Source organism: Mauremys mutica, chromosome 1 (genome assembly GCF_020497125.1).
Source record: "Mauremys mutica isolate MM-2020 ecotype Southern chromosome 1, ASM2049712v1, whole genome shotgun sequence".
In the NCBI taxonomy this organism is placed as follows: domain Eukaryota; kingdom Metazoa; phylum Chordata; order Testudines; family Geoemydidae; genus Mauremys; species Mauremys mutica.
The window spans coordinates 231,414,944-231,439,545 of record NC_059072.1 but is presented as its reverse complement, the minus strand read 5'-3'; the positions used below and the strand labels follow the sequence as shown (position 1 = coordinate 231,439,545).

At 44.6% G+C, this 24,602-nt stretch overlaps 1 protein-coding gene across 2 annotated transcripts in view; it reads right to left on the bottom strand.

Moving 5' to 3' along the window:
* Positions 1–24,602, bottom strand: part of ARHGAP6 (Rho GTPase activating protein 6) — a 507,104-nt gene that overhangs the window by 223,488 nt on the left and 259,014 nt on the right. The window contains exon 1 of one of the 2 annotated variants that reach the window (XM_044985939.1): positions 18,739–18,770. The exons of the other annotated variant lie outside the window; for it this stretch is intronic. The gene's annotated coding sequence lies outside the window, so the exon portion shown is untranslated. Of the gene's footprint in view, positions 1–18,738; positions 18,771–24,602 lie in introns of those variants that run through there. 2 annotated transcript variants of the gene reach the window in all.

The window sequence follows — 24,602 nt, the reverse complement described above, 5'->3', positions numbered from 1 at the left end:
GTAGGGCAAAGAAGATTGGGGGTGGGGGGTGAGAAATCTCTCCCACATGAGTAGAAGATTCCAAAATTTTAGCAGAGTGTTTTAATTTATTATTAAACAACATTTGTATTTCAATAGCTCCCAGAGACTCCTTCCAGAATTGCTGTACGAAGCACGTGGAGACTAAGGGTAAGATCCCTGACATCAATGGGAGGGAGAATTTCACCTTACATCTCTTCCCAAAAGAACTTACAGACAATGCTTCTGAGAGCTCAGAATAATCTCTATGTTTATTTCAACTACTCCAGTTGTACATTGCACTTGGTCCCAAATTAATGAATGCTGACACTGGGCCTCCTCCATGTATCCCCTTCTCTCTGATACACACTTTGTCAGTCTTCTCACTCTCCTTGTGTCTCCCACTTCTCTAAACGTTTTTTTCCTATTTCAACCGTGTCTCAATCCTCTTTTTTCACAGAACCAGGCCTGTGCTACTACCTGCTCCTCCTACACATCACACTGGGGGATAAACTGCAGCAGAGTGAAAATGATGAAATGTTAGTTTCATTCTTCTCTTCTTATTGAGGAAACAGCAGGTCAAACTCTGTTCTCCCTTACACTCTGGCCTCCCACTATGTGCAAAAGCAGGACAACCTGGGCAGGATTCTCAACTGCTGTTGGGAAGTGTGAAGAGAAGGCTGCTGAGAAAAGACAAACATGTACCTTTTGTACCTACTTGCATCCGAAGAAGTGGGTATTCACCCACGAAAGCTCATGCTGCAAAACATCTGTTAGTCTATAAGGTGCCACAGGATTCTTTGCTGCTTAAACATGTACCTGTTCCCTCAGCCTGCACACACTGGCTTCCCCAAAAGCAGTGGAGAATCACATCTGAGGTTCTGCTGTTCCTTCAAAGACACTTTCTCCAAAGGAGCAGCAGGGTGACACTGATTTAGACCTAAGTTCCATCTAAGCTGCACAGCCGCACAGCAGCCTATTAAGTACCACGCAGACACTCAGGGCTGCGGCAGGGAGAGATGCCTCCCCCAGCCTTGGACCTGCCGCGGCCAGGAGTGACGTCTCTCCCCACCAGCCCCAACTCAGCCCAGCCTCAGATCTGCCGCAGCCAGGTAGAGAGGCACCTATCCCGCGACCCCAGCCCAGGTGCTGCTGCAGGGAGAGCAAGCTGGGGGAAGTCCTCTCTCTTCGCTGTAGACACGGGGCAGCCTGCAACCTAAACCCTTCAGCACCACCCCAGAGCACCCCCACCCCACAGCTGGAATCCTCACCACCACACACACCCCAACCCTCTGCCCCAGCCCTGAGCCCCCACCCACACCCTGAACCCCTAGGCCCCACCCCTGCCACATAAATTTTGTTACGTGCACCAATATGGTGCACATAACAAAGTTCATTCTGCACATGGGTGGGAAAAATTAGAGGGAACACTGATCAGTGGAGTAAACTCATGCACGCCTAAAGCTGTGCCCTCCTGCAAAAAAGTAATAGCATACCTGTAATCCAAACCTGCATGGAAATGTCAAATGAGAATGCGGGGTGATGGAATATAATAATAATATTTAACATTTATAAAAGACTTTTCATTTTTCACAGCACAGTACAAAGATTAGGCTGAATCTTAGAGCTGTTCTGTACTTGAAGCTCTTATTGAAAATTAGAGGCTGATTCTCCAGTGAAGCCTCACAACAACGTTCATTGAACTGTCCCCATTTTACAGATGAGTAAACTGAAGAAAGGAAGTTAAGTGATTTATGAAAAGGGCAAAATACTTTCTAAAATATTCTTATAAGGTATCACTCTTTGTGGGTTTGATTATGAAAAATTCCAAGTATTTGAAGCCCCACACTGACACATTAAAAATGTAATCACCTAAATACCTTTAAAAATCTGGCCCTAGGCAGTGGTCTACATTTTTAGGCACCTAAATACCTTTACAAATATGGCCCCTATGTCCACAGCAATTCTCAAGTTTTTAAAGGAATTCATCCAAACATAAAATAAATGACTGGATTATTTTATCCCCATCTCCAGGCTCTGATCTCTCATAAATATTGGTCAAATGGAATTTTGCTAACCTTTTCAAGGGAATAAACAACTGACTTTCATCCTGAGACCCAGTATGACAAATTCCAGCCCAAACAATGTTTTTTCTCAAAAAAAGTTAGAAAAACCTGGAGAGACTTAACGTACGTGCCTTCTGAAACCACTGGGAGCAGGATAGGTCCACTAATCTGCAAAACACATGAGTAATAATTGCACTAGTTTGTTTCCAGAGTGTTATATTACTGTGTGCTACAGCCATTCTTCCCAAAGAGGAAAAAGATTCCCAGGGGAAACAATAAATACATCCAGTCAAGAGGTCACTTCCCTTCGTCTAAAGAGCCCTGCTAATAGCTGTAAACCTTCAGGAAATAGAGTAAGCTGCTAAGTATGCTCCCGCACAGAGGTGCTTAAGCTTTATTAACCAAATTCAGACAGGATGTGTAAGAAGGTGTAAGTTCGATCTACATACACCTACTTACATTGACTCACCTACAAGTGAGCAGGACAGCAGTTTAAACTACTATCAGTAAGAGTGGGATGAAGATGTATATTAAAGCAAGGGATGACCTGCAGGAGAGTAATAATACGTTTATTGATTTTCTTGCTGTGCTTCACTCTGTGTCTGAATTACACCAGTTTAGACTCTAAGGGAATGTCTACACTTTGAGCTGGAGGTGTATATTCCGACTCGAAGGAGACATCCACCCTAGCTCTGACAGAGCTAGAATGCTACAAATAGAGTCCACCTGCAGCACAATGAGCAGCAGAAACAGGCTAGCCACCCCAAGTATGTAGCCAGTGTCTTGAATAGGATCATACTCAGGTGTCTAGTGCTTCCTGCTGCTTGTGCCGATGTGGATACACTCTGTTTTTAGCATGCTGGCTCAATGAGAGCTAGAGCAGGTACGTCTTTTATAGGGACTAAATGCTATCTAGGACTCTGAAATATTATCTTAACATGGCCCATAGAGCGCAATCCTTCAGTCTGGATTTGTCATTCCACAAATTGAACTGCTCCTTACTGCTGTCCAGACTTCATGAGCCATGGGAGCAAGGAGCAGGCTGGGGTAGGTGCGACCACGCAGTGCTGCTGGCTGGGAGAGCAGCCTCCAGCTCGCATGATATTCCAGGCAGGACTGAATCTCATGAGACAAAACTTAAAGAAGAGAATGACCTGGAGTCACTCCCATTTGGTGCTCTAAGAGGAGGATAGCCATGCCTGTCCAGGCACATTTGATCGACCTCACCGAAGTCTTCCAGCTGAGTGGGGCTCAGTGGACGGAGCCCCAGACCGGAAGCAGGCTCAGCCTACTTCCTGCCTGGGGTTTCAATCATCCAGGCAGGCAGCGGGCTGAGCGGGTCCGGCGGACGGAACCTTGGAAAAAAGGCACAAAACGATTGTCTGCCGTTGCTTTCACGGAAGGAGGGAGGGAGGGGGCCTGAAAACATGTACCCAAAACCACTCACGACAAAGTTTTTGCCCCATCAGGCATTGGGAGCTTAACCCAGAATTCCAATGGGCAGCGGAGACTGCGGGAACTGTGGGATAGCTGCCCACACTGCACTGTTCTGTAAGCTGATGCTAGCCACGGTAGCGAGGTTGCACTCTGCCGACTTAATGCACTTAGTGTGGACATACACAATAAACTGTATAAAATCGACTTCTAAAAAATCGACCTAGTTTCGTAGTGTAGACATACCCTTAGAAATTACAATCAGGCATTATACTGACATATCTAGTTTCGTCTAAGCACCTCACAAGCTTCTATATTGTCAAAAATATAATACAAGTAACTGAAGATAAACAGTAGTTTCTCTCTCCATTGTCCTTTACAAGTGGAATGCTGCAAAATGAATTACACAATTTGCTCTCAACAAGACAATTTAAATACCTTCTAACAAGAAAGAGCTTTCTAACTGTTATACTCTCCAGGGACCATTCTGCCTGATATCTCTCTCGGATGTGGTGGTGGCTATGCAACTGCCATTACTTGCAGACCAATCATAATGTGGTCACTGGGTAATCTTGTGGATAACTTCAAGAGAAATATTTCCAACAAGAAATAAAGGCACAGCACATAAACCTAGCATCAAAATGAACACAAATATGTATTGCAGTGCATTAGATTACATATGTAGATAAGAAGTAAAAACAGACAAACATACAATTGTAAGTTTCTCTTTTCCTAAATCAATAACTTCTTAGCATGGTTCCTCACTAGCAAGAAAAGAAGGTATTGTTATCCAATCAATTTGTAAGCACACAGAAGACAATAGAATATAAGGAATAGACAGCATGCATTTGTCAAGAACTAATTGTACCAAACCAATTAAATTTCCTTCTTTGACAGGGCTATTGTCCTAATTGGTGGTGGGGAGGGAGAGGGGGAATTGTAGATGTGATATATCTTGATTTCAGTAAGGCTTTTGACACCATCCCATATGACACTCTCACAAGGAAACTAGGGAATTAAATTAGCATAAATTGGGTGCACAACCGGTTTAAAGACCGTACACAAAGAGTAATTTATCAATGATTCACTGACAAACTGGGTAGATGCAACTAGTGGGGTCCTAGTTGTCTGTATGGAGTCCAGTGCTAATCAGTCCAGTGCTGCATGGGGTCCAGTGTAATATTTTCATTATTGAAGTGGAGAGTATGCTTATGAAATTTGTGGATGACACCAAGCTGGAAGGGGTTTCAAGCGCTTTGGAGGACAGGATTAGAATTCCAAATGACCTTGACAAATTGGAGAATTGATCTGAAAATCAACAAAGTTATATTCAAGAAAAACAAATGCAAATTACTACACTGAGGAAGGAAAAAAATGAAATGAACAACTGCAAAATGGGGAATAACTGTCTAGTCAGTAGTACTGCTGAAAAGGATCTGGGAATTATGGTGGATCACAAATGAGTCAACAGTGTGATGCTGTTGTGAAAAAGGCTAATATTATTCTGTGGTGTATTAACAGCAGTGTGTATATATAAGACATAGGAGGTAATTGTTCTACTCTACATGGCACTGTGGGGCCACAGCTGAAAACAATACAAGGTTTAGAAAATACGACCTTTGAGGAAAGGTGGGAAAAAACAAAACAAAAAAAACAAAAAACTGGGCTTGTTTAGACTTTAGAGAAGATGACTGAGAAGGGACCTGATACCGTATTGTCCCGAGTATAGGCCGCACTTTTTTCCCCTAATTTAAGTTTTTAAACTAGGGGTGCGGCCTATAAGCGGGATCTTGCTAAAAAAAAACCAATAAAAATACTTTCAATCCCAGCCGCGGCGGGGAATCAGAGCGCTCTGGGCTGCCCGCCGCGGCGGGCAGCCCGGAGCCCTCTGATTCCCCGCCGCGGCTGGGATTGAAAGCGCTCTGGGCTCCCCGCCGCGGCGGGCAGCCCAGAGCGCTCTGATTCCCCGCCACGGCTGGGATTTAAAGCGCTCTGGGCTCCCCGCCGCGGCGGGCAGCCCAGAGCGCTCTGATTCCCCGCCGCGGCTGGGATTTAAAGCGCTCTGGGCTCCCCGCCGCGGCTGGGATTTAAAGCGCTCTGGGCTCCCCGCCGCGGCTGGGATTTAAAGGGCTCTGGGCTCCCCGCCGCGGCTGGGATTTAAAGAGCTCTGGGCTCCCCGCCGCAGCGGGCAGCCTAGAGCCCTCTGAGTCCCGGCCGCGGCTGGGATTTAAAGGGCTCTGGGTTCCCCGCCGCGGCGGGCAGCCCAGAGCGCTCGGATTACCCGCCGCAGCTGGGAAGTAAAGAGCTCTGGGCTCCCCCCCCCGGCGGGCAGCCCAGAGCGCTCTGATTCCCCGCCGCGGCGGGCAGCCCAGAGCGCTCTGATTCCCCGCCGCGGCGGGCAGCCCAGAGCGCTCTGATTCCCCGCCGCGGCGGGCAGCCCAGAGCGCTCTGATTCCCCGCCGCGGCGGGCAGCCCAGAGCGCTCTGATTCCCCGCCGCGGCTGGGATTGAAAGGGCTCTGGGCTCCCCGCCGCGGCGGGCAGCCCGGAGCCCTCTGATTCCCCGCCGCGGCTGGGATTTAAAGAGCTCTGGGCTCCCCGCCGCAGCGGGCAGCCTAGAGCCCTCTGAGTCCCGGCCGCGGCTGGGATTTAAAGGGCTCTGGGCTCCCCGCCGCGGCAGGCACCCCAGAGCGCTCTGATTCCCCGCCGCGGCTGGGATTGAAAGGGCTCTGGGCTCCCCGCCGCGGCGGGCAGCCCGGAGCCCTCTGATTCCCCGCCGCGGCTGGGATTTAAAGAGCTCTGGGCTCCCCGCCGCAGCGGGCAGCCTAGAGCCCTCTGAGTCCCGGCCGCGGCTGGGATTTAAAGGGCTCTGGGCTCCCCGCCGCGGCGGACAGCCCAGAGCGCTCTGATTCCCCGCCGCGGCTGGGATTTAAAGGGCTCTGGGCTCCCCGCCGCGGCAGACAGCCCAGAGCCCTCTGAGTCCCGGCCGCGGCTGAGATTTTCTTTAAGTTAAAAAAATTAAAAATTTAATTTTTTTAAAATAGCACCAAACTTTAAGGGTGCGGCTTATAATCAGGAGCGGCCTATACTCGGAACAATACGGTAATAGCCTTCAAATACGTTCAGGGTTGTTATAAAGTAGATGGTGATAAATTGTTCTCTATATCCACTGAAGGTAGGACAAGTAGTAATGGGCTTACGCCACAACAAGGGACATTTAAGTTAGATATTAGAAAAAACTTTCTAACTACAGTATAAGGATAGCTGAGCTCTGGAATAGGCTTCCAAGAGAGGCTATGGAATCCCTATCATTGGAGTTTAAGAACATGTTGGCCAAACACCTGTCAGGGATGTATAGGTTTACTTGGTCCTGCCTCAGCTCAGGGAACGGGACTTAATGACCTCTCGAGGTCCCTTTCAGCCCTACATTTCTACGATACCATGATTCTACCAAGGTAGCCCTACATTCTGGCCTGGCATCCCTTAAGGGCAGGTTGTAACTTCTATGAGGCTTTTCTTTATGAATCGGCCAATACAAATCAACATATGGGATCTGGATTTAAAGAACTGCTGAAAGTGTGTGTGTGTGTGTGTGTGTATATATATATATATAAAGTGTGTGTGTGTGTATATATATATATAGCCAATGCAAAGTACAAGTGTTGTGTAGCACTACATTCTGTACTAGCAGAAGGTTCCAGGTGTTTTTCGTGGGTAGGCCCAAGCAGGCAGCATTGCAGCAATTTAGCCTTGAGATTACAAGGCCATAGATCGATGTGGAAAGGTCTCTATTAGAAAGGAATGGTTGCTGCTTGTAAGCTAAAAAGTGGAAAAAGAGACTGCATGACACAGCTGTCTGATAAGAATCTAGGAGCAGGAATTAATCCAAAATTATCCTGTACTGCAAACTACATTAACAGATATCATGCCTGCACTGAAGTTGTATATACCTAATAGCCACATACTTCTGAATTCTCCATATCTGAGCAGCTCACAACCCTTGTTCAGTCTTTTAGATACTTCCTACTTAGAATAGCTTCCTTCTTATTTGGGTTGAACCTAAGCCAGTTTGCTCCCATCTTCCATCCCTATTTTTGCTAGGCGCAGGGAAGAGCACAGGAACTCTGATATTCATAAGTTGTCATTCTGACATATATACATACTGGTGACAGTGCAGGCCAAATCACATCACAGTCTCCCCTAGCATCTATTTGTATTCACTTAATAAGGGTGATGACAAGCTGGAATCCTATGGAAGCTGGATACGAAAGCCCTCAATGAGAAAAAGTAAATACACAATACCACACTTTGGCATGTCTGAGAGAGGAAGGAACATAACTAGTGAAGGGGCTTCCCCAACCACTGACACCGAACTCTGCTGGCAAACATACAAAACCTCATTAATTATGTGGCCACTTCCCTAGTACTTACACTTTGCTCTAAAATAAATCATTTGTTATTTAAACCTAGTTTTTTCAGGAAAGCTTCCAAAGCTCAAAATGAAGAATCCACTAAAGGGAAATTTAACTGTACAAATATTAATGGCAGTGTGATATGATATAGGTGGTGAACCATTTACCACAGAAAAAACAAGGAAACATCTAAGGTCATGGTATAAATGAAAGACAAGAAGTCAGGTTGTTTCACCCAGAGGGTCACTGGGACGTGAGATAGTTTGCCAAAAGAAACAGAGGGAGCAGCTAGCATTACAGAATTTAAAGTTGGCCTGAATATCCATTCAAAGACCTACAACATATCTTGGCAAGACAAGGGATGGACTAGATGGAGCTATAGTTCTCAAGGTCCCAGTGGGTTGTTTTTCCCTGTACATGCATTAACATATCCCAAGTGCTTTAATCAGCTTAATATTTCCCTCTCTCAAGTTTTCATCTTCAGATTCTGTTTTCACTTTAAAATGTGTTTAAATACCAAATTATTACGCACAATTTACAAAATGGCCTAGAAATTTTTTTTAAAAAAAGACTACTCTGTTCAGGTAAAAAAAAAGTGTCCAGCCTGCATTGACATGGAGATGTACTCAGGGATGACAGTATAAAGTTTGTATTGTACATTATCAAGGATTTGTATACGCTGATGGGGGAAAAAGAAAAAATCTTAGATTCTCTATTCAGTTTTATTCAGGCTTGATAAATCAAATTTAACAATGTATCCTGACAACTAACTCTTCACAATGTGCCTTTCAAATACAAACTTGAAAGATATCACTTTTCCATGTATTGCAAAATAATACATGTCAGGATTTGTGTGTTCTGCATGAATACTGCACACTTTCAAAAATGTAGACATTCAGGCCAAAATTTTCAAACTTGGGTGCCAGAAGTTTGGTGCCTCAATCCATATTTAGACATTTATTCAAGTGCTTAATTTCAGAAGTTCTAATCGACTGCCATTGAAGTCAATATTGATGATAGTTTGTATTAATTACAAGTTGATCAGTAAAATTATTCTAGATTGATATCTGTTATGCCTAGGTAAATCAGTCCTGCAGTATATAATCGGGTATGACATATATAGAATTCAGGCACCTGAAGTTATGTACCTGAATCCATATTTAGGCACCAACTAGCCTGCTTTTCAGAGATTCTGAAGTCAACAGAGCTAATCTGGTTTTACACCAAAGTAACTGACATCATAATCAGGCTCAGACTCTACAAAGTTAGCACATTCCAAAACAAACAAAGCAACATACAAAATTAATCTTTAAGAACAAATAAATCAAGTGGGTCATGAAGTGTCAGATAGCATAGGCTCCTGGTATCACTTCTAAGGTAGGACTCAGACAACTGTTACAAAAATGCAAAGTTACACTTTTGGAGCAACACCAAAATCCATTTTGTATAGTTATAATGGACACCTACACTTCTCATACAACCGCAATAAACTTAATTCACATTGCAGTACTGTAGAATTGTTAGAGGCAATCTATAAAAAACGACTTCTTTAGTATCCATTTTCACATCAGCACTTTCTAACACCCTCTTTTTTGATTTAGTACAAAATATATGCAGAAAACCCTTTTTACTGTGTATGGTTGATAACGTTTTACATTGCAATCATTACTAAGGAAACCGTTCTTATTTTTCTTTTTTAAACCAGTTAAGCCCGATAAGGCAGAGGCTCTTCCCCCAGGGAGCTTTTGGAGGTAACACTCCCATAGAGCTCGTGAACACTAACAACATGGATGTGTCAGCCAGACTTTGCTTTATAAAGGATTTTTTATTCCTTTTGTGATGAGTACATTGCATGCGCACCTTCTGTATTCCCTGGATAGATGAAGCACTTTTATTTCCATTCTTGTATCCTTAAATACCTTTAGAAAATGATGAACAAGATGAAACATGAACTCTAAATGTACCTCATCAACCCATTAAAAGTTCAGCTGGGCCATCACTATGGAAACAGGTATTGCATTCAAACACAAGAAGAGAACTGTATTTCCATGGAGGACACTAAGCAATGGATAACAACCAGAGGTATACTGGTAGTCAAAAATGAGAAAACACAAACTATGAAATTAAAGTCTTCAAGAGACTTAGCTAAGCATATCAAATAGAATTGGTTTGTTTCTTAAGGGGATACTGTCAGGTCTATTTTGACTCAAAAAGAAGATGTTGTATAAATAAGCTTTTTCAAAAGCTGCGACAAAAAAATGCATCCTGTGTGTATATTTCTATTTTGTTGGAATTTATAAAAATATTCCTCTGCAGTCTATGCAATGCATGCATTGCAGTATTGTGTTAATAAAGCATGAGACTAGGAGCTTGTCTACATTTAGGCTTGGTCTACACTGGCACTTTCGTCGCTAAAACTTTTGACGCTCGTGGTGTGAAAAAATACACCCCTGAACAACAAAAGTTTTAGCGGCAAAAAGCACCAGTGTGGTTAGCCATGCTCCCGGGGATGAATCTACCATCCCTTGTTGAAGGTGGTTTTATTTTGTCGCCAGGAGAGCTCTCTCCCCGCAATAAAATAGCACTTTACAATAGCGCAGCTGTAGCGGCACAGCCGCACCGTTGTAAGGTGTGCAGTGTAGACGTAGCCTTACAGGGCTGCAACATCATAGCTGCTCTGGAGTGCTTAGTGAAGATGCTACCTATGCTGACAACAGGAGAGCTTCTCCCATTGGCATAGGTTCTCTACCTCCCCAAGAGGCGGTAGCGATGTCTACACTGGGGATTAGGTCAGTATAACTACGTCGCTCAGGTGTGTGGATTTTCTAAGTATACCAACATTAAATTGTAGTGTAGACCAGGGCTCAGAAAGTGAAAATAACCAGCAACTAACAACAAAGAAAAATTGCACTGACTATCTAAATACTTCTATGGCACCGATCGTCATAAGAGTGAATAACTTCATTCTCCAAGCTGAAAGAAATGCAAAAACTAAACAACAAAAAGGTCGCAGCTCGTGCCTGATTCCTGGGCAGGCACTGCTGACCCAGATGCAGATTTAGAAAGTTGTTGAGTTCCAGAGGAAAAAAACTGAACCAAACTGTTAGATAAACGCCAAACTCACAGTCTATTATTTTTATTTCTGTCACATCACCTTAATATCTGAGCACCTCCCAAGCATTAATGAGTTAATCCCCAAAAACAGCTCCCTGAGGCAGGGAAGTATGTTCACAGGAAAACTGAGGCACAGAAAGGTGATGTGACTTGTCCAGAATTATATGCGGAATGTGTGGCAAAGCCTGGAATAGAACCCAGATTTCTCAGTTCCCCGGCCTGTGCATTATCTACAAGGTCAACTTTCCCTCCAGGACTAAGCCTGCTACTAACCAACTGCGAAAGAATCTACTTGCACAGACTTCCACAACACTGTGCTTTAAGGTTCATTCACAGAGCAGCTGTGTTAATGCAGGCTGGCCAAATCTCCTATTAGAGATGAACTATACTGAGTTTCCTTTGTCACACTGTCTGGAGCAGCCCACAACTGTGAGTGCCCACCTCAGGGCCAGGGGTGGCTCCAGGCACCAGCAACCAAGCACGTGCCTGGGGCAGCAAGCTGCGGGGGGCGGCCTGCTGGTCGCCATGAGGGTGGCAGTCAGGCTGCCTTCAGCAGCATGCCTGCAGGAGGTCCACCGGTCCCGCAGCTTTGGCGGAAATTCGGCGGTGGGTACACCGAAGGCGCGGGACCGGCAGACCTCCCACAGGCAAGCCACCGAAAGCCGCCTGACTGTCGTGCTTGGGGTGGCAAAATACACAGAGCCGCCCCTGCTCAGGGCAGACTGCCAGAAAACAAGGCAGATATCCAAAACAGGTGGTGTGTTCCATAATTAGATTTCAGCCAGCCAGTAACAAACACGAACTCCTGGATCACTGTACCAGTCCCACATGGAGTCACCCTTGACTCTCCAGTCCAGCCTGCCACCCAGACAAACTGGACCTTGCGATAAAAGGTCATTCAAACCAAACATCACACCACACAAGGCTGCTCCCAGTACCAAGAGACCAGTCACTCACCCCAGATTAACTGGCACTCTAGATCGATCCCACACCAAAGACAATGCTGGTAGCCAATTCCACAGTAAACCAACCAAAGGTTTGCTAGCCAAGAAAAGGATACGAGAGTCACTGAGAGATTAAAGCAAGCAAAACAATTGCACAAGTGAGTCACAGCTTACAATTCTAAATGGTGGCAGCGATGCAATAAACAGCCAGTTTCCCAAAAGTCCCCTCAGGGTACCCAGATTGTCTCTGGGGAACTTTGCTTTGCATCTGGTACACTTCCTTGTAAGAAACAGTCCAGAGATGCCATACCTTTCCTTGAATCCATACTTATAGCTTCTCACAGAAAACAAGTCCACAACGCCACTACCCACCTGGGCTTTTCCTTTGATGACAGAGAGTGAGGAATGCATTTTGAGTCTATGACCTCTGACACACAATAACCACTTGTTTTAAAATTAGCACTTTCTGTTAGAGTTCTTCATTTGCATTATTTCTCACTTAATGGCTCGTTTGATGGGTTATTTAGTTACAGGGGTATACAGTGTAAATATTTGCTATTACTTTATAACAGGATACAGATAAGTGAAAACAATGCAAATAACATCCCATTAGTTTTCATGAAATTTAAAAACCAAATACACTCGTATACATTTAAAAATTACTTTCATCCATACAGTCAAACTTCAGAGTTACAAACTCCAGATTTACAAACTGACTGGTCAACCACACCCTTCATTTAGAACCAGAAATACACAATCACGCAGCAGCAGAGACAAAACAAAAACAAAAAACAAATACAGTACCGCACCGTGTTTAAGCATAAACTACTAAAAAAAATTAAAGGGAAAGGTAAAAAAAAAAAAAGATTTGACAAGAGAAGAAAACCGTTTCTGTGCTTGTTTCATTTAAATTAAGATGGTTAAAAGCCGCATTTTTCTTCTGCATAGTAAAGTTCCAAAGCTGTATTAAGTCAATGTTTAATTGTAAACTTTTGAAAGAACCATAACTTTCTGTTCAGAGTTATGAACAACCTCCATTCCTGAGGTGTTTGTAACTCAGGTTCTACTGTACTAATACACAAGTGAATTGACTTGGGGCTTCAGCATGAGCTGGCACCTGGTCTGATAGTGTCACAACTGCATTTTATTAGAGTCCTGGATGGTTGCATGAAAGTTAAGAACTCCTGTGCCTATTTCAATTAATGTCCTTAAGCTCAGCTCAGAAACAGATTTATTAAGCAAAACCTCAGTAAGGACAATTCTTCAACCACAAAGATTATAAATCCCACTGCAATGATAAATTATCCAATATAAGGGCAAGAGAAAAATCAGTGAGTTGTCTCATAATATCTATACTACTAAGAGGTATAAAATTCATACACATGGGCACGTGCAGAGCCAAGACTACTTAGCATTTTCACTTCATGGTATAAATATTAACTAACTAATTTGTACTGAATTGTACTTTCACTCTGAAACTTTCTATGAGCTTGTGAGACACACAAGATTTTATTCTGCTCTCTACAATAGAGGAGACCTCTCCTTCTTTCAACCGGGCTTCTCAATGGTCGGAGTCACTGAAACTTTCCATGATCGATGAAACATTAATAGACTTCAGTGTCCATAAATATCATTCTAAGCTTGACATACGGTTCATTGCTGAGTGATACAATTTTAGCAGAAAAGCCACTTCCCAAATTCTTATGATTTTGTAATGTGAATCACTGCTATCAATGGGAATTCGCCCCCCCAGGTGAAGAATGCGAGATTGGGCTCAATAATAATCTCAAATCATGATCATTTTTCTCCAGAACACAAACAACCCACGCTTTTTCAGACAATAGGATTTGTTAATCTGTAAAAACTAGAAGCTCAGGCCCAGAAAAACAGCTGAATACTCGTTTGATTATTTGAGTAACTGAAAAAATTGCCACTATCTTTTTAAAAAAGAAGGTTCAAAGTTATCATTCCACTTAGATAAATGACACTTGGGACTTACTATAACCATTGAAATAAAAGGGAGACATTTGTAGCACACAGTTCTATTGTTTCAATCTGTGAACAGCTTCAGACACAAGACATCAGATAACATACCTTCAAACCAGAAGTACAAGCAACTCTATTTTAAAAATAAGTCTAGGATTCTGCAAAAAGAAATTCTTAAGTACTTCGATTTTCCTCAACCATGGATTTTTATTGTCCTAGTCTTAGTTTTAAAGGATCCTTCTAACTTAAATATCACATTTTTTTTGGAAAGCACTATGTGCATAGTCAGTCTCTCCTGTGCACAGCAATAGCAGAGAGAAATATTTAAAAGCACAAAAATTACCAGAGAGTCTGTGAAGGTGCCACAGCAGTTGAGTGTCAATTGACCAAAGAAGGACATGACCCTGACTATTGCTGAAAAAAGCCTTCTTTTCCTCAAAAAAACCCACAATGAAACAACTAGACTCTCTCTTTTCCTCAGGGTGAGAGAGAACACTTGGAGTTTTGCTTGTCAGGGCAGCCACCTCCATGGCCTGCCTTCCCCTTTTATCTCTTGTCCCTCCTGGTAACTCCAGCCTCTCCCTCCAAGCTGGCCACTTCTGGCATATGTCTCAGGGCAGGGCTGATTTAAGTCACTGTTTTCAGGCTTGACCCTGGAAGGGTTTATACCCCCCCCCCCACATCACAGGAACTTAAAAACAGCTGTAGTGCCTGAAACTACTTTTAAATCATCTTTAATTGACTAGATTTAAAGTTGGCAATGACCTTTTACAAATAATGTAACTATTACAATTCTGCTTAATAAGTATTTAAGATTAAAAAAACATGGAGCTGTAGCATTTTTTAATTGCTATTAAAGATTTCAAAAGTTAATATAAATTTAAGAACAAATAGGCAGAGGCCTCCCATCCCATATCAGGGAGGTGACAATCCCCCTTTATTCAATGTGAAACAGCACCTGGAACACTATTCAGCTCTAAACCCCCTCAATACCAGAAAGAAATTATTAAATAAGAGGGGATTCAGCAGAGAATAACAAAGATGATTAATAGGTTAATGGGACTGGCTTGGGAGGAAAGATTAAAGCATCCTACTTGGCTAGATGGCAACTGGCAAGGCGAAATAAGCATCTTCAAGTATTTACAATACCGCAATGATGTAAACACCAACTAGGGAGAGGAATTATTTGGGGTGGTCCAAATTATATAGTTATTTATAATGGAATAAAGTTAAAACTAGAAAACAGGGTGAATGTTAGAACAATTGTGGAAGAAAAACCATTCTGACTGAAACATCAAAATTTCCCATTAGCTGACTTTTAAAAAAAATAGATGTTCCAACTAGTTGACAGGAATAAACTGTTCGCCAGTTGAAGTGTTTTTTCAGTGATAAGGCTCCAGCATTAAATTCAAAGCATAGCTGTGAAATAAGAAAATAGTTGGCAATCTTGCTCCCACTGAAATCAATAGCAAAATTCCCACCAACTTCAAAGGGAGTAGGATCAAACCCAATAACAGTCACGTGATCCAAGAAGGCAATCCCACTTTCCATATTATAATATTAGCTTCAGCTAAATAGTTACACCTGATTCTTTATGGACAACAGCACTGTTACATTTTATACCTAGCACATGCTTAGAAATATATCATGAACTTTGTGAGTTACAATGGTATTCTATGTTATTTTATTCCCTTTTATTTTTTAAAGAATGGCACATAAGTAAACAGTCCTAATAAAAAACAGAAATATTGTTATATAGTCCAATATTTGTGGCTAAACAATACTGTAAGAGCACAATTTTTATTTCATATCATCATTAAGATAATCCAAGAACTTGCTTTTTTATTTAGTCCACACAACTATTTAAAAATCAAAAGAAATAGCAATAAGTGACATTCAAATAGTAGTGACTAAGGCCTCAATCCAACAAAATACTTAAGCATGTAAAAGCCCTAAAGTCAACTACTATTCACAGGCTTAAAGTTAAGCACATGCATACGTGCTTTGCTGGATCAGGATCTAAATTCTTGCTATCAAACTGTTATCTCTCCTTTGCATTTTTCATGCAGACAATAGAGCTCAATTAAACATTAGGCCATTTAAAGGGAAATTTGATTAATTTATTGATTTTAACTTTATTTTTATAATTACATTTTCTCTTCTACCATGATGCAGAATAATTCAAACAAAACAGCACAATTACAACAGGTGTCGTTCTTGCCACTTTTCTGATGTGGCTGCTTATGGAGCCTGCTTCTTTGCATGACAGCAGACCTGAACTTTATGTTGGCTGACTGCTGAAGATGGAACTAGTGGAACTAGTGTTGGCTGACTGCTGAAGATGGAACTAGTGGAAAACCAAGAGAAACAATAACATGGTTCTAGCTGGTAGCTTCATGGTGGGCTTACAAACATGATCGCAGGAAGCAACAGAAGTTGTAGTATGTGACAAATGTTGTGTATGCAGTGTTGTTGTCGCTGTGTTAGTCCCAGGATATTAGAGAGACAAGGTGGACTGAGCTAATATCTTTTATTTTATACAGAAGTTGGCCCAATACAAGATATTACTTCACCCACCTAGTCTCTATAAACTTTGTGTCTGTTTAAGAAACTTCTCCAAATATTAGTGGGGCATTGTCCTAGTAAACAAATAGGACCCTGTATGTATCATGGTAAACAGGTACTGTATATACAGTTATCTTAACCAAAAATGTAAAAGCAAAGAAAAGAGTGAAATATCAGATGTTCAAAGGGACTGCTCATTTACTGACAGTAACAAATACTTCAGCAGATTTATTGCCACTACAGAGAGCTGGAATAGATTAAAAATATTCATACAGAAGCAACCAGCTTTTAGAATGTTCTTCATTAGCTGAGTACTATCTGTGACGGAGCAATACTATGGTTGAGTGGGTATGAAAATATTTTCAGAACCCCATACTCAGTATAAAAGTACGTAGCTGAAGAAAGATGCAAACACCACTTCACTCCTGAATATTCACTTAAACTTTTCATTTAAACAAACGTGCAACATAAAAGTTGTATAATGGCAGCTGCTGAAATAATGTGGGGGATGAGCCCTAGTAGTTGAAAGTGCCACATTCTGTCTCACGATTGGACATCAGGCTACATGGAAGAGGGTGTCCCTAGTTTTCCTAGCAGCAAAATTCCAATACTGATAAAAGTTACAGGCCCAATGTTGCTGTCACTTATACATGATTTACATCTAGGTGACTCTAACTGCAATAGAATTATTCCTGATTTACACCACTGTAAATGTGAGTATGTTCTTAATAATTCTAACTTTTGCATATGGCTTCAGGCAATAAACAGAGTGGAGACAGTTGTTTTTTCACCCAAACAGCAGAGAAAATGTTCCTAATAAGGCTAGTAAAAAGGAAGTGGTTTCTCAAGAGTTCAGCTCTTGTAAAGTAAATGATACAAAATGGTCTTATCACATAAAATGCCAGAGAAACAGCAAAAGAATCAGTAACTGAAAATGATTTCAAGTACTGGCAATTCGTTCTTCCATTCAACTTGTTAGGGAAAATGGACAAAATGCCAATGTAACTGTGATGAAGAGTCGCATCACTTCTTTAAAGAACATTATGCAAGAACAGCCCAGTTCTAAAAGATGCCTTACAAAAAGAAATGAACTGGTTATGGCTTGTGCATATTGTATTAACAAAGCTAGCTTTTAAAAACTTCCTTGTGTTAAGTTTAAAAATAACCACATCTCACCCTCTCCTAAAAAAAGGCAGCGTTACCCCTCATACAAAGAAAAATCTCTAGTATTTTAACCTATTTAAGTTCTTATACTGTACCCCATCATCGTGCCAGCTGAGTGCCTGTCACGGTACAGCACATTTACATAATTCTCACAACCAAATCCCTTAGTAAGTAATGCTTTCTGCTGGTTTCCTTTCTAAGTAACAGCCGCAATAGTTCTAAGGAGATGCATCCTCCCTTCCCTGCACTTTATTCTTGGCAGCCAGGAGAGCTGACCAACTCCAGTGCTGGTACACACAGTGCCCGCCTCTCACAGAGGAGGAAAGAAAGAGGAAACCTTGAGGGATCCCATGGAATGCCACACCCAGATACAACAAGCACAACCCCCCTTTTTAAGTGCATCCGTATGAAAAGAAATGCCTTAAAAAACCTCCCCGACTACCCACTGTCCAAGCAACCACTGGCCCAACTTCCTGACCCCTCACAGATCATTAGGCCCTGGAGAGGAGCCGCTGCAGTGCTGTGCCTGTTCTCCCAGCCTGCTTGCCCGAGGGAGGGGGCGGATTAAGGAGGAAAGGGGCCAGCCCCCGGGCACGCAGCCCGCCAGGCTCGCCGCCAGCCGCAGACCCGTCCCTGCCCGCGTGGAGCGGCTGTGGCGAGGGGGAGGCAGCCGGCCGGCCGGCCCTGCAGAGAGCCCCGCACGGGGCGAAGTGCCGGCCGGGAGGCCCCCGGGGGCACTGACGGGCTCGGCCCGAGCAAGGTGCATGGCTGCCCGGTCACCGCTCTCACGTGCCTTCCTCTTCCACCGGCGGCCCCAAGGGCCCTTCGCCCGCCCGCGCCGCTGCCGGGAGCGATGCTCCGGGCGTGAGGGGCAGGTCACCCCGGTGCGCCCAGCCCGGGGCGCTGCAGCCCAGGCAGCTCCCTGCGGGCGGGGAACGGGCCGAGCCCCTGCAAAGGGGGCCCGCGCACTCGTTACGGGAACCCCTCAGCGCATCCCCCCCCCCCGGCCCCTCTGCACCCCGGCTGCAGCCCCCGCCTCCCTCGGGGCATCCACTCACCGCGTAGTACAGCGCCGGCTTCTCGTTAAACACCGAGTCCCCCATGGCTGGGGACCGTCGTCACCCCCCGCGGCGGCGGCGGCGGCGGCAGGCGAGCTCGGCTGGCCCTCGCCGCCCCTTCACAGCACCCGGGCGGCAGCAGCAGCAGCAGCGCCCGCGGGCTCCAGCCCCGCAGCCTCTGGCACCATCCTGCAGAGCCGCCTGCAACTTCTTGCCGCGCTCCCGCCCCTTCGCCGCCGGCCAGCCCCGCTCGGTCCCGGCAGAGCAGGAGGGGGGCGGAGGTTGGTTCCTTCCGCACTCGGCGCTAGCCGGGCTGTGCAAGGCAGCAGCTCCGCTCTGAGCCGGCCTCCCCTGGGGCTGGGGCTGGGGCTGGGCCGGGGGGCGGGAGCAGGCGGGGCTGCGCCCGCCTACACCTGAGAAAGAAGCGGGGGGCGGTGCAAGGGACAGTCCCTTGCCTCGGACTCAGCCCCGAGCCCGGGACTCCCAGCCAGCGGGAGCACATTGAGCCAGGGTGCAAGGAGCGCCCGAGAAAGCCCCTGGCCCTGCCTGTCTCCCTCCCCCAGCCGAAGGCTCAGTCCTGGCAGGCCCTGCTACCTTGGGAGGGGGCGCCGTGGGGGGAAGGCTGGAGCCCGGGGAAAGAGGCCGCCTTGCTACAGAAGGGCGAGGGGGGCAAGAGAAAGGGTTTGGCGATGCAGGATTCAGCAGACGCAAGAGAAGGCACATTAGAGGGGGGAAAAACCAGCCGGGTGAGACCCACCTCAGACAGTCCCCAGCCAGACGCCAAAAGCATCTGCTTCCAGTTCAACTTGTATTTGCATGAGGGCACATCTGCCTGCACTCCATCCAGCCAACAGTGTTTAAAGGGGAGTGACAATCAGACTTTCTCCTAGAAATCAGGACTCTGGCAATCCCAGCTGGGGGCCTATTCTAAAACTTTGGAAGTATTAGTTTTAAGAGCAACTCACCCACAATTTTCGGAGTGGTAGCCCTGTTTATCAGCAAAAACAACTTTTTCACCCACAATTTTAACTGAAGGAGTGCCCATGCCCTAATGCCATGTAATTTACAATATCTATCTAGGCTTAGAAGGATTAGATTTTTATCAGTAAATGTCAATAAACGTCAGTTTCACCATGCACACAGAAAACAACAAAAAATATTTCCATCAATAATCAAAATTTGCATGTAGGCAAAGTAAAAAAAAAATGCTGCTTGAGAACTTAGAATTGGATTTAAGGCTAAAAATTGGACATACGATATTGACAGTTTGTGTTTTAATGATTATAATACTTTAGCTTTTTGAATCTCAATGTCTACTGTCATTAAATCATTATTTTCACCTCCATAACTTCCCACAACTGTGAAAATTTCAACTGATAAAAATTAAATAAAAATGCTTAAAAATAAACATTGATATTCTCCATCTAAATCATACAAAAATGACACACGGCAGCACTTTAACATCAGCTGTGTAGACATACCCTAAAAAAGACACACAAGGTGGGTGAGGTAATATCTTTTATTGGACCAACTTCTGTTGGTGAGAGAGACAGGCTTTGGAGCTACACAGAGTTCTTCAGGTCTCGATCCTGAGGAAAAAATAAATGAAAGATTTTTTTTAAACGAAAAAAGATATTACCTCACCCACCTTGTCTCGCTAATATCCTGGGACCAACATGGCAACAATAACACTGCATACCACAATGGAATTATCAAGGAATTTCACTGACCATAACCCAAAAGTAGAATGTAAATCTTGGGAAAGGAAAAATCTTTTAAAATGACATTTAACATGAAATCATTTAATAAAATGTTTCAAAATACATGCTGCATATATTAATCTATTAAACTGGTATACTGTGTTCTAGAGGTTATCTACAGCAGGGGTCCCCAACCCCCGGGCCGCGGACCGGTACTGGTCCGCGGCCTGTTAGGAACCCGGCCGCAAACCGACCCCTACCACATCAAGCGCCGTGTCTCCGGCGGGGCCCCTGAGCCCCGCCCCCTCAGAGCCGCGTGGTGAGGGGGCGGGGCTGCGAGCTCCGGGCTGAGCTCAGCTGCCTCCGCTCGGCGTGGAGCTCCCAGCCCCGCCCCCTCACCACGCGGCTCTGAGCAGGACGGAGCTCAGGCCCCGCCGGAGACACGCTGCAGCTGTTGGGCGAGGCGCTGAGGCTCTGGGTGAGGAGGGAGCCGGGGGTAAGATGCTGGGGCCAGGGGGGTTGGCTAAGGGGCAGGAAGTCCTGGGGACAGTCAGGGCACAGAGAGGGGGCGGAGGTTGGGGGGGCGGTCAGGGGGCAGGGAATGGGGGGGTTGGATTGTGGGTGTTCCGGGGGGGTCTGTCAGGACTCAGCGGGGGGTGGGGGGATAGGGGTTGGGTCTGTCAGGGGACAGGGAGCAGGGGTGGGGTCCCAGGGTGGTGGGGGTCTCTGGGGGATGGTGAGGGGACAAGGAGCAGGATGGGTCGGGGATTCTGAGGGGGGGCAATCGGGGGGGCAGGAAGTGGGTGGGGGTCAGATAGGGGGCAGGGCTCCCACTAATTCTGCATTATGGTCAGTTGTATAATTATTTCATTATATATTACAATAATAATAGAAATAAAAGTACAAAAATAAATGTAATGTGCTTGAATCGTCCCAAAACCATCCCACAGGTCCGCGGACATTTTTTTTTCTATGAAACCGGTCCCTGGTGCCAAAAAGGTTGGGGACCACTGATCTACAGTACTCAGCAGGTTTCAGTTATAGATCTCCCATCTTCATAACTCAGATTATATTTTTAAATTATCATGAGAAAAGGATCTGTCACAAAATTGTCATGAGGGGGGAGGTGGTCCTCAACAGCTTTGTTTCTGGCAGACAGTGGAATAGTTTTATTCCCTGAAGGACTTCTGTTTTCATCATATTTTAAATAATTTGTACTGCTCTTCTTCTTGGGAAGTTAGTGGGGAACTGAATAGCAGCAGAAGAAGGAAGACTGAGAGGGAGATCATTCACCAAGGGGGGAAAAAATTACATTTCAAACATCTTCACAGATATAAGGACCTCTATCAGTCTAAAACAACCCAAATTGGGAAATCTGATTTTCCTGAGAAATGGTTCCCTTTTCCCAGAAAGACAAAAGAAATGTTTCTGGCGCTTTGTTATGTATTCATTATAAACTAATTTCGGTCTGGGGCATTCCATATAATAGCATATACTCTTTTTAATTGTTGCCCCTCTTCCTTTGCTGTAAGCAAATACAATATTTTGCAGCAGGAAGCCAACGGAAAGTAGATTAACAGGGTTTGGGGAGAGACTTCTAACATTCCTTACCAATATATTGCATTGCAGCTTAAACACTGGGGAAATAACTTATTAAAATGGTCACTTGCAAAAGGGCAATGAAATACACTTGTGAAGGTTAGGACTGAGCAGGGGTGAACATGTTTCAATAATTATTTGAAAACAAAAACAAATGTCGAGGAGAGCGCATCGGAGACATGGAACTAGAGGCTTCAAAAGATAAAAACCTCGTAACGGGAGATGGGGGTGTCTGGAGGAAAGAACAGTAAAGAAAAGGGAGAGGACCTTGATGATAGACAGAGACAGAGCATACAAGGGTGAGAAAGGACAGATGGGAACAACTATGACAAAAAAGATTTTCAGAGGATTAAGAAATGCACAACCTTAAGAAAAGAAAGAAAGAGTTATGGTCAAAAAGCTATAAAAAGGAATATATTTCTGGAACAGTCAGCCAACCAAAAAAGGTATGAATTTGAGATGCTTGTATATTTAATTATATTTTCAGTCCCCACAATGTAAAAAAAAAGTCTATTTAGTAAGAAACATATTTTGATTATATTCAAAATTGTTTCATATGAAAAATCTTTTGTTCAATTTCAGAAGTTTGGAGAAGTGTAACTTAAAAATACTTTGGAGAGAAAAGGTGGCGGAGGCAATATCTTTTATTGTTTCAACTTCTGTTGGTGAGAGAGACAAGCTTTCAAGCTTACATAGAAACAATGAGGAGTCCTTGTGGCACCTTAAAGACTAACACATTTGTTTGGGCACAAACTTCTGTGGGCTAAAACCCACTTCATGAGGTTGCATCTGATGAAGTTATAGCCCACAAAAACTTATGCCCAAATAAATTTGTTAGGATATGTCTACACTACCCACTTTACAGTGCGGCCGTGGCAGGCCTGTGATGTGGTCAGTGTAGATATGCTTTATCGCCGGGGGAGAGCTCTCCCGGCCATTAAAAAAAACAAAATACACCCCTGAACGAGCAGCGGTAGCTTTCGCTTCCAGCGATAAAGCACTGTCTATACTGGCGCTTTTCAGCACTAAAACTTTTGTCGCTCAGTGGGGTGTTTTTTCACACCCCTGAACGACAAAAGTTTTAGCGCTGAAAGTGGCAGTGTCTTCACCCACGAAAGCTTATGCTCCAATACGTCTGTTAGTCTATAAGGTGCCACAGGACTCTGTCGCTTTTTACAGATCCAGACTAACACGGCTACCCCTCTGATACTTATCACATGTGATGTACCTCATCCAGTGCACTAAATACTCCAATAGCAACTATGTGGGTGAAACCAGTCAATCACTATGCTCTCGAATGAACTCAGACAGGAAAATGATAAAAGACAAAAACACCCTGTCACCTGTGGGGGAACACTTTTCACAAAGTGATCACTCTACATCTGACTTCTCAGTGTCATCTTCAAAGGAAACCTGCACAACACGTTCAAAAGATGAGATTGGGAGCTTAAATTCATAACTTTGCTAGACACTAAAAACCAGGGACTGAATAGAGACCCTGGATTTATGGCTTATTACAACAATCTGTAACCCATTAAGAACTCCTCACAGCTGATCTCCCCTCCCTGCTTCCCTTCCCATGACTGCATAGATGTTAATGGGGCACTTCACCTTGAATGGTCCCTTGAAAAGTGTTAACTACTTATCCTAAACAATCTGTTCCACCTTTTATTTAGCTGTGACACCTGAGTACATTTCCCAGACCTGAAGAGCTCTGTGTATCTATTGGGTTTCCTAAGGGGAGGATCTACAGGACCTCAGAAACCCACTAATTGCGGGGGACAACTAATAAAAGAACAGGGACAGGAGTGCGGTCAAAGGGTCATAAGAAGGGAGCCTAATGGGGACACCGAGCCGAGAACCCCGGACAGTGCCCACTGCTCCTCGAAGGCATCAAGGGAGCCAGCGGATGCCGCCCAGAGGAACTCCGCCCGGAGACGTGAACGGACTAAGGACCAGAAAGAAGCCCCACAGTCGCAGGAGTCTCCATTGGCCAACCGCCTCTCCCTGGTCGCGTAGATGGCCAGTTTGGCCAGGGCGAGGAGGAGGTTGACCAGGAGGTCCCGCGACTTCGTGGGGCCATAGATAAGGAGTGCATGGAGAAGGAGGTGGGGGGGAAAAGTGCAGCCAGAAACGCAATAGGATATTGGTGAGGAGCCAGTATAGGGGCTGCAACCTGGCGCACTCTAAGTAAATGTGCGCCAGGGTCTCCCTCACGCCGCAGAAGGGGCAGGTGTCTGTGTAAACTCACAAGCTTGTCTCTCTCATCAACAGAAGCTGGTCCAATAAAAGATATTACCTCATCCACCTTGTCTCTCTCATATCCTGGGACCAACATGGCTACAAGGTAGCTGTGTTAGTCTGTATCAGCAAACCAATGAGGAGTACTTCGGGTTTTAGCCCACGAAAGCTTAATGCTCAAATAAATTTGCTAGTCAATAACAGGGGTGGGCAAACTTTTTGAGCCAAGGGCCACATCTGGGTGGGGAAATTGTATGCAGGGCCGAGGCAGGGGATTGGGGTGTGGGAGGGAGTGCGGGGTGTGGGAGGGGGTGTGGTGTGCAG